General features: G+C 35.8%; 1 pseudogene; it reads right to left on the reverse strand.

The window, feature by feature from the left end:
• Positions 1 to 281: 281 nt before the first annotated feature.
• LOC114082573 (A-kinase anchor protein 7-like) lies at positions 282 to 2,777 on the reverse strand (annotated as a pseudogene).
• Between the last annotated feature and the right edge of the window lie 8,783 nt (positions 2,778 to 11,560).

An 11,560-nucleotide genomic window follows, 5' to 3' on the forward strand; every position in this document is an offset into this window, starting at 1 on the left:
CTGATTGGGCAAAGGGAAGCAAATGGTGGGGAGGGGAAATGGGTCCTAGAAAAATGGTGGAATGAGATGGGCATCATTACCCTAGGTACATGTATGACTGCATATATGGTGTGACGCTACCTCACGTACAACCAGAGAAATGAAAAGTTGTGCTCTATTTGTGTACAATGAATCAAAATGCATTCTGCTGTTATATATACCTGATTAAAATAAATTAATTAATATTATTTAAAAAACAGTAAAAATTTAGGACAAAATCAATTTTCTTTGCCAAGAAATTGCTAATTTCTTACAAAATGTTGGGTTTGCTGCTGTGGAGACGCTATCCGAACATTTCTTTGGTATGTACCAAAGAACTGAAAAGATTTAATAAACTATATTTAAATAGACTTTAAAAAAAAATTTTCTTAGATGTTGATGGACCTTTTTATTTTATTCACTTATTTATATGTGGTGCTGATAATCGAACCCAGTACCTCACACATGCTAGGCAAGCTCTCTACCACTGAGCCACAACCCCAGCCCTTAACTAAACTTTTAATAAACTAGTTTATTAAATACAGCATATATGCTGGGCATGGTGGTACACACCTGTACTCCCAGCAGCTCAGGAGACTAAGACAGGAGGATTGAGAGTTCAAAGCCAGCCTCAGCAATTTAGCGAGGTGCTAAGCAACTCATGAAATCCTGTCTCTAAATAAAATACAAAATAGGGCTGGGTATGTGGCCCAGTGGTAGAGTGCCTCTGAGTTCAACCCCACTACCAAAAAACAAAATAAAACAAATACAACATATAGCATTATACAGCATAATAACAAAGTAGAGCTTCTGTCAGTCATGCTGAAATCAACATCACTTACTTGATATTGCATCTCTTCATCTGTATCCTTCATAATATCGTTTATAATACATGGGTAAACAGGACTAAATTCCAAAGTGTGTGAAAATGTGTCAAGAAAAAAGACAATGAGAAGAGGAGTATGCAACAAACACTGTGGACTCTCCTGGCCTAAATCTTAGGCTTAACAAAAGTTCTTTACCTGTTTCACTTTGGACTTCAGACTCATCTTTTCTTGATGCAAAGCTTCATTAATTGAGTCTTAGATTCCAATAGGTTTCTTTCTTTCTTTTTTTATTTATTTGAGGATGATAAGTTTATATGGGCCTCACTCCTTCAGAGGTCTCAGTCCATAGATGTCCATCTTCATTGCTCTGGGCCCAAAATGAGGCAGAATATCAAGATGGAAGGGTGTGGTGGAGGAAAGCAGCTCAGGACATGGCAGCAGAAAGCAAAGAAAGCTCTAATAGTTTCCTTGGCAATTGAAGATTAACCATGATAATAACCCCTACTTTGGTTTTTTTTCCCCTTCAATATGGAGCAGAACTTTATTTCCCAAATCTGTAACTAATACATTTTTCAAACAGTTCAAGTGTCTATTTTTTTTTCACTCCATTTTTATGGAACAATGGTGTTTTTGACAATTTCATAAAGGTCAATTGAGACTTAAAACTTCTTTCTCAGGCCAAGTTGCATATATCTTGAAATGCTCTTTTTGCAATCTCTGCTATCTCCAAAAGTGGATTTATGTGATCTCCTTTTGCTGGTTTCACAACCCAACCTGATTTCCAAAAGTGCTAATCCCTCAAAAGAGTGAAGTCAAATGTTTTACTTGAAGGATTCTGAAAGAGCATCTGTATCGATGTTTACTTCTTCTTCATTTAATACTTACACTATTGTAGAAGCACCCAAAGTTGATAATCAATTCAGTAAGTTGATTATCTTACACTATTGCATTTTAAAGAACTTTAATTCTTCTTGCAATTTGTTTGTTGATTACTGGAATGGATAGGAAATAGATGAGTTGGTAATCTTTTTGCCTTTTCCTCCTCTTTTTTTATAGTGCCCGGGATGGAACCCAGGACCTCACTACCCAAACCATCCTCTTCTTTATCTGATCACTTCTTATTTACTACTTCTTGAATTTATTTGAGGTACATCACACAATCATCTCTAATATCTGTTACGTCTACCAAAAACTATACAATTTTGGCTATACATTCCTCTTTTCATTCACCTGTCTGCTGATACATACCCATGCTTACTGGAACCCACTACTCATTTACCAATCAACTACAAAGGATACAGATGAAGGAAGAGATGCACAGGTTAACATATAGGAAAAAAGGTGCAGATCTTTCATGCCCTCTCTTAGCATGTCAACCTCTAGGAACCTCCATATGGTCAGCTAACAAGAAGCTTTTAGTATTATTGTGCTTTAACTTTTTATATGTTTATTGTTGCTGTTATTGTTATTATTATTTTGGTTATAGATGGACACAATACCTTTGTTTTATTTATTTTTATAGGGTGCTGAGGATGGAACCCAGTCCCTCACAAGTGCCAGTCAAGCACTTTACCACTGAGCCACAACCCCAGCCCCATATTTATTGTTATTTACCTGTATAACATTTCCTTATAATTTAAAAAATGCTAAAAAAATTTTTTAAATAAAAAGGAAAACTGGGCTGGAAAGGTAGCTTAGTGGTAGAGAACCTGTCTAGCACATAGAAGGCTTTGGGTTCAATATTCAGTCCCGGGGGAAAAAAAAGAAAACTGTGCATTTTTTTTTTCTTGGTGTGGTGCTTTAGCATTCACCTCTTTTTTTATAAAAAATTCCCTGTAATTCTGAAGGTAATTCCCCCTTTTTGGTGCAGTTCAGAAACTACTGACTTACCATTAGAATAACTTCTAAAATCATCATTGATTGTGAATCCATTTTTCCATAATTTTATCTATATGTACCTCTTTTTTCTGTTCAGAGGGGGACAAATATTTGGCTCCAACCTTCTGAATTTCCTCAAAAAGCCTGTAAACAAAATATTCTTCAGTGAAAATATATAGGCCTAGATATTTCTTTTGGAGAAGTTTTAAAAACAAATTCCATTTCCTTAACAGTTATAGTCTACTCAAATCATCTCTCATATTAGGTAAGTTTTTCAAAGAATTCTAATTGATGAAGGTATAGTTCTTAATTCCTTGGTTTTTTTTTTGATGTCTACAAGGTCTATATGATATCCCTGTTTCATTCATGATAGTAATTAACATTTTAACAAATTTATCGTTTATGTCTTCTCTTTTTCGTTCCACCTAAAGGATTGATTGATCTTTTTTAAAAAAATTTTTTTCAGTTGCAGATGGACACAATATCTTTATTTTATTTATTTATTTTTTTATGTGGTGCTGAGGATCAAACCCAGTGCCTCACGTATGCAAGATGAGCACTCTACCACTGAGACACAACCCCAGCCCCTGGATGATACTTTTAAGAAAACAATACTGTTTCACTGATTTTTTTGCTTTTTTTTTTTTTTTTTGCTTTTGATTTCACTGACTTTATTGTTTTTCTGCCTCCAATTTTGTTGATTTCTGCTTTTTTCTCTTTATTATTTCCTTACTCCTGTTTGCTTTGGTCTTTGTGGCGGGTGGGGGGGGGTTCTTCAGCTAGAAGATTTTAGACATTTTTGTCTTTTATAATGTATGCTTTTAATGCTTAAATTTCTTGTCAACACTGTTTTAGCTGTGTCCTGTAAATTTTGATATGTTTTGTCTTCATTGTCATTTAGTTTAATGTAATTTTTGTTTCCCTTGATATTTCCTCACTTATGCATTGTTTACTTAGAATAATATTGTTTAATATCCATGTGTTTTGAGATTTTCCTGTTATCTTTCTATTATTGAATCCACAGTAGTCAGAGAACATATTCCATATAATTTTAAATTTGGTGATATTTGTTTTAAGGCCTAGGATATCATATGTCTTGGTATAATCTATTTTGGTATATGAAATTCTATGGGAATCTGAATGAGTATTTTATTGTTGTCAGGTATAGAGTGTTGTTGGTTGATAATGCTATTGAGTTCTGTATCTTTACTGATTTCCTACCTAGTTGTTCTAGCCTCTATTAAGAGAAAGGTGTTGAATTTTCCACAGATATTATTGTAGATTTTCCTATATTTCTATTCAATTCTGTTTTCTTCTTTACACATATTGCAAATATGTTTATTGGTGCACAAATATTTAGGACTGTCACGTCTTTGTAGTGAATTAACTTTTTCCCCCCTTTACAATGTTCTTCTCTGTCTCTGGTTATTGTCTCAAGGTTTCTACCTTTCTGTATTTCCCCTTTCTTGTCCTTTAGTTAAAGAAAGCAATCTTTTTAGGGGCCATTCCTTCTCAGTCTGTGCCTATTGGAATTTTTGGGTCATGCACTTCTCTTGCAAATGATTCAAGATATATAAAACAAAAAGAAAGCAAACAAAAAATTACTACTGTGTCATTCCTTGAGTCTCAAGATCCCCAATTGTTCTTCCTTCTCTATACTATTCAGAGATTGTCTTATAGATAATACCAGAGTTTTGAGTTTACTTAGTAGTATCAGTATGGAAAATTATGTTTAGACTATCTTCCCAGAATTGGAAATCTCATTTCTGGTCTTTTTGAGATCACAGTATCTACCTACTGTAGAAAATAATAATAAAGGTATTTCAAACTATGTGATTAAGATCAAATACAGAAGAGATTGTTCTTGCTTAAGGACTCTATGAAGCAAGAAAGATTTGAGCTCTCATCTTAATAAGTAAATGTTTTCCCACAATTCCTACAATTCTCCAAATAGTATCTAATAAAAAACTCAGAAAGAATGAGCTTTTTAGTTTTTACTATATGCCTGATACTGTGTTTATTGGCTTAAATGCAGTTATATTCTCAACAATCAAATGCAGTAAATATTATTATTATTATCCCTATTTTGCAAATCAGGAAACTGACACTTATAGACTCAAAATAAATAAGCTAGGTTTTGAATTTGAAAAACTTTTGTCTAAAACCAAATAATAAACTTTAATCACTCTACAATACTGATTTAGTCCTTTTGCAATCAAAATACATGCTTTTAAAAGGACCTCTGGGCACCATCTGCCTAATGCAAACCAAAGCTAAACAGGTACAGATAAACAATAAGTGAATAAAAGTATTTGATAAAGAAGCAAAGATTTTACTTCTGACAATGTCAATTGCCTTCATGTTCCTCAGTTTCTCTGTGGGAGGATGATGTGTAGAAACGGCACTGTTCTTTAATTGAGTGTGATGTAAGTTGTGCCAGCATTATGAATCAACAAGACAATGAAATATTTCATGTGGCTTTAAAGCTCTTGAGCCTCAGGGGAAAACACATTCCTGGTCAATGAAGTGTTAGGAGGTTGTACATCAATTTCTACATTTTCAAGTTATATAAAAGAACTTTTCCTTTAACCATTAGTGTTGTCCTTTTCATTAATCAAATGCATAGCAACTGTATCATCTTTGAATTCATTATTTTTCTTTTTAAACATATAGGTCTCTGGGAGTGTCATTCTAGACAAACACCTCTCACAATAATTTGAAAACTCAATCTGAGTCAGTCTTTTCTTGTTTGTATTCTACTTCTCTCACCAAATTTAGCAAATATCCTTGGTCTTTCATTCTGACCATTTGAATCTCATCATATGTAAAAACATTCTAGTTCAAAGATTGTCTCCTTGGAGTTGAAGACTGTGAATCAGCATAACTGTGCCAAAGCTAAATAGAAACACAATATAGGGATTTGGATCATGAGCCACCCCTCAGACACATGGCATCCCCTTTACTAGGCATCTATCAATCGTGTGTTGCCTCTCTTCATTGACATACTCTACTCATCAAAATGTGCTTTTGTTTACCAGAAGACCAAAAAGTATTTTGTTTCAAGTTTTTATATTTCTGTCACACAGAACTTTATAACTAGAAATTGTGGTTTTTATTAGTATGTTAAGTAATATTTTTAATGTTTCTATATGATCCTCATTTACAAATTACTAAATTCTTCATATATTTGAATTATATAAAATGGAGTCCTTCCAGAATTTATATATTCTTTAAATGTCTAATTAGCTTTTTAAAGAATTAACTAGGCATTAGACAACTACTGAATATTTAAGGACAGGTTTGTGAAATAAACAACATTTTAAGCTTTTTTTAAACAATTAGATAATTTTAGAAGAAACATCTGTAGCATACAGGTCAATGTACTTAACTATTAATAGTAATAGCTACCACTAATTAAGTACTTTATAAGATTTTGGTTGAGGATTTTAAAAAATAATTTCCTTTATTTTTTTACAACAAATATATGAATTAAATACATTTTTTTGCCCATTTTACAGATGAAAAAGACAATGCTTAGAAAAGGTAAAGAAATCCTTCCAAAGACAAACCCAGATGTGTTTAACCCCTAAGTCTGATCTCCCCTGGAATATCTATAAAAATAATTAGAAACTCCAGATTCTTATTTCCCCCTACATCATGACTGCTATGGTCATAGTTTTCTTTTTTGACTGAAAAGGTCTAGTGGGGATAACATCCATCTAGTAGAAAATCGTTATATGCTAAGCACAGTTCTAAGCTCTTTATAGTTTCATCCCATTTATCTTACACAAACCAAATGAAGTATTATCATTTTCCCCTTATTCAGGTGTGCTAAGAGCCACAGCCAAGTAATATGATGCATGGCATTTTTGGTTGAAAGGTGACACCAGCAAGCCATTGAGATGATATGATTATGTTAAGATCTGCATTCATATGGATATTGGACTCCTGCTGTCCACCTCGGCTAGCTACGGGAATCCTGGAGAGTTCCCATTGGTTGGGGAAGTGCGGTAGGAGAGAATTCTGGAGGAGGGACTTCCTGTGGGAGTCCGGGAGAATGCCGCGTGGGTTGGTGGGCAATCTTGCCGGGAGCGTACAGGGCATTGGCGGCAGTTTCAAAAATAAAGTTTGTTCCTGCATGAGTGGCTCGTGATTTTGTGCCCAGCCAGACTGTGGCAATTGGTGGCCCGTGCGGGGGACGCCTGAAGCTTGGAGGTGAGTAAAATTGCTTGCCCCTGAGGGAAGGCGAGAGAATGGGTGACCATTTCAAAAAACAATGTGTTCTTGTTTTGATTTATTTTGTTTTTGTTTCAAGCTGCCTATCATTAAAACTTTCTCAGGCAAACTGGGAAAAATGGTTGGCTCAAGGTTTGAAGTTGTTCAGCCCTGAGAAAGAGAAAATTGATACAACGATTTTTTGTTCTGTTTTTGTTTCATTCTGTTTCGGTTTTGTTTTATGTTATCTTATTGGGTTGTGTTACCTTTATAGTAGATTAGAAATTAGTAAAAAACAAACCAAAAGACTGTTAAGTAAATTGTTAGAGGTCCAGACTATGGTAGAAAACATGTTAGGTCAAGCAAAAGAGAAGGTCTCTCGAGCTAGTCAGACAGAGGAAAATTTAAAGGAAGAAAGCTTGAAGGACAAACAACCATCAGGTGAGGAGCTACAACAGGAGGCTGCTACTAACTCTGTTCTATCACCAGAGGGCGTAATTCAACCAACAGCTCCATCTACAGCTGAGTGGCCCTCAACTCCCGTAGTTGATGGACGGAATCCTGAGGCAGGACCCCAAAGATTAGCATGCCCTGTACTTGAGCAGGCAGGAGGGCAACGAATTCACCGTGCTTTAGATTTCAAAACAGTGAAGCAATTAAAGGAGGCTATGACAACCTATGGTCCGCAAGCACCCTTCACTGTGAGCATGGTCGAATCCATTACCAACTTGGACATGATGCCAGTAGATTGGGCTAACATGTGTCGATCTGTGCTAAATGGAGGAAAATATTTGTTATGGAAGGTTGCCAATGAGGAATTTTGCACGGAGACAGCTAGGCGAAATGCAGCAGCCGGTTACCCTCAAAGAAATCTAGACATGTTGTTAGGAAAAGGACCTTATGAGGGTCAACGGCAACAAATTGAATATGATCCTGGCATATACGCACAAATTGCTGTAGATGCGGTTAGGGCATGGAAAACTTTACAGGGACATGGAGATTTACAAGGACAATTATCTAAGGTAATACAAGGAACTAATGAACCTTACGCTGAATTTGTAGACAGGCTTATTCAAATGGCTTTCAGAATTTTTGGGGATACAGAATAAGCAATGCCATTTATAAAACAACTGGCTTATGACCAAGCAAATCGTTGCTGCAGAGAGGTCATTAGACCATGGAGACATGAAGATTTAAACACATATATTAAATTATGTAGAGACATTAATGAACAAGGGCAAGTCTTGGCAGCAGTACAACAGGCTTTAGATGCCAGGCCAAAAACATGCTACAATTGTGAACAAACAGGACATTTTAAAAGAAGTTGCCCCATAGGAGGAGGGTTTAACAAAGCTAGGTATCAAAGGAATAGAATACCAGATATTTGCCCACGATGCCGTAGAGGGAGACATTGGGCTAATGAATGCCGTTCTCAAACCACCATAGAGGGTACTCCATTATCAAAAAACGAACAAGGACCAAGTGTTTCCACGATATCGTGGAGAAAGGCATCAGGCTCCATTGCCAAAAAACGGACTGGGGGGCCCAATGCTCCGGGGCCCAACCACAAATATACGGGGCAATGGAGGAACCCAGCAACACCATCAGGGTAGTGCCCAGGACACATTATCCATTAAATCCCTCATCAGACAAACTAGAGGGAGTGCAGGGTTGGACATCTGCGCCTCGGCCAGAGCAGTACTAACTCCAGAGATGGGAGTTCAAATCATTCCCACAGGAGTAAAAGGACCTCTTCCCCAAGGAACAGTAGACTTATTATTGGGACGCAGTTCTTCTACACTAAAAGGACTTATGATAAGTCCTGGGGTAATTGATCCCGATTATGAAGGTGAAATAAAAATTATAGCTAGTTCTCCAAGAGGTATATCAGTAATTTCACCAGGAGATAGAATAGCACAGTTATTAATAATACCCAGCCTGCATGATAAATTTTCCAGTCGTTCTGTAGAAACAGGTTCCAGGGGATTAGGCTCCACAGGTGTGGATTGGGCTATGCTGTCTTTAAATTTAGATTCTCGCCCAATGCTAAAACTAAATATTCAAGGACATGAATTTAATGGGCTACTGGACACAGGTGCTGACCTTAGCACCATATCTCGTCAAGAATGGCCAAAACATTGGCCATTACAACAAGCCACTCAAACGCTTCGAGGCCTAGGAGTGGCAACTAATTCCCATAGAAGTGCAATGGTATTAGATTGGAAGGATCCTAAAGGATGTGAAGGAACTATACAGCCCTATGTATTGGATCATCTTCCTATAAATTTATGGGGACGAGATGTCCTAGATCAATTAGGTTTGACATTAACAAATAACATCAATCCTAACGCGCCCACTACTAGGGCTAGACAAGGCTTTAGGAAAGAAAAAAGATTAAGAGAACAAGAACAAGGTATGACAGCACCAATTCAAATAGATCAAGGAATAAACAGACATGGATTGGGTTTTCAGAAAGGGCCACTGAGACAATCAAAATTACTTGGAAATCAGAAAGACCAGTGTGGGTTCCTCAGAGGCTCCTGACTAAAGAAAAGATACAAGCAGCCTGGTCAAACAACAATTAGCAGAGGGACATATACAACCTTCCGTATCTCCCCATAATACTCCCATTTTTGTCATTAAAAAGAAATCTGGTAAATGGAGATTATTGCAAGATTTAACAGCCATTAATAATGAGATGGTTATTATGGGACCTGCTCAATCAGTGATTCCCCAATTGTCTGCTTTACCAAAAACCTGGTATGTTTTAGCTATAGATATTAAAGATTGTTTTTTTTCAATTCCAATTCATCCTGAGGATAGTCCACATTTTGCATTTACTATCCCTGCACCAAATCATGAAGGTCCTGATCAGAGATATGAATGGAAAGTACTCCCTCAAGGGATGGCTAATAGTCCAACTATGTGTCAAATTTATGTTAACAAAGCAATCCAGCCACTTAGAAATCAAAATCCTGAACTACAAATATTTCACTATATGGATGATGTGTTATTGGCACATAAAGATAAAAACACATTGCTAGAATGTTATGCCACACTTACAAATTTATTAAAAAATTATAATCTAGAGATAGCAATAGATAAAGTACAATTAAATCTTCCAATTAATTATTTAGGAGTTCTATTATCCTCAACCATGGTCTGTCCACCAAAAATTCAAATACGAGTAGATCAACTCAAATCACTTAACGACTTTCAAAAGTTATTGGGAGACATAAATTGGATAAGGCCTTATCTAGGCATACCAACAGGAGAGCTAGGACCTTTATTTGATATCCTAAAAGGTCCATCAGATCCAAATTCACCCTGCATGTTAACACCTGAAGCAAGAAAGGCATTAAAAATCATTGAAACATATATGGAAAATATACATTTGGATAGAATTGATACAAGTTTGCCTTTATTATTTATTGTACTACCAACAAAAAATATTCCTACAGGAGTATTTTGGCAAGAAGGTCCATTATTGTGGATACATTTATCTTATTCTCCTAACACTATTCTTACTAGGTATCCTGAGGCTATAGGACAATCAATACTCAAAGGAATAAGAGCAGCAAAGGGAGTGTTTGGGATTTCTCCCAATAAAATTATTACTCCGTATACTATGGATCAAATTGATGAGTTAGCTAATGAGTTAAATACTTGGGCAATAATCATGTGTAAATCTAATGTTTCATTTGATAATCACTTAACATCTAATCCTTGGTTGTCTTTTTGGTCTAAGCATCCTGTAGTTTTTCCAAAAATAACAAGAAAAACCCCTATCATGAATGCTCCAAATATATTCACTGATGGGTCAAATAATGGTACAGCAACAGTAGTTACCCCTGATAAAACTTTTACATTTTTAGTACCCAAACAATCAGTTCGAAAGGTAGAGCTTAATGCAGTATTACAAGCTTTTGTGATGTTTAAAGATTCTGTATTTAATTTATTTTCTGATAGTCAGTATGTAGTTAATGCTATAGTATCCCTTGAAGATGCTGGTAGGATTTCCCCTTCTTCTACTGTTTTCTCTTTGTTTTCCACTATACAAAGTCTAATCTGGGACAGAAAAGATCCATTCTTTATAGGACATATCAGGGCACATACAGGATTGCCTGGAGCCCTTAGTTTGGGCAATGAATTAGCAGATAAATCTACACATGACATACATATTTTCTCCACAATAGAAGAAGCTATAAATTTTCATAAAAGGTTCCATGTCAATGCTAATACTTTACAAAAGCATTTTAAAATAACTAAAGAACAAGCCAGACATATAATAAAACAATGTCAAAGTTGTGTGACCTTTTTACCACAAGTTAATCTTGGAGTCAATCCTAGAGGACTGATACCTAATCATATTTGGCAGATGGATGTCACACACTTGCCAGAATTTGGAAAATTAAAATATTTACATGTTACAGTTGATACTTCTTCCGGATTTTTGATGGGCTCCCTTCATGCCGGAGAAAAAACTAAAGATGTTATAGCTCATTGCTTACAAAATTTTGCCACTGTGGGCGTTCCAAAACAGTTAAAAACAGATAATGGTCCTGGTTATACTTCTACCTGTTTTAAACAATTTTGCTCATCATTTGGCATTACTCACATAA

The sequence above is a fragment of the Marmota flaviventris genome, chromosome 3 (assembly GCF_047511675.1).
Source record: "Marmota flaviventris isolate mMarFla1 chromosome 3, mMarFla1.hap1, whole genome shotgun sequence".
NCBI classification, from domain to species: Eukaryota; Metazoa; Chordata; class Mammalia; order Rodentia; family Sciuridae; genus Marmota; species Marmota flaviventris.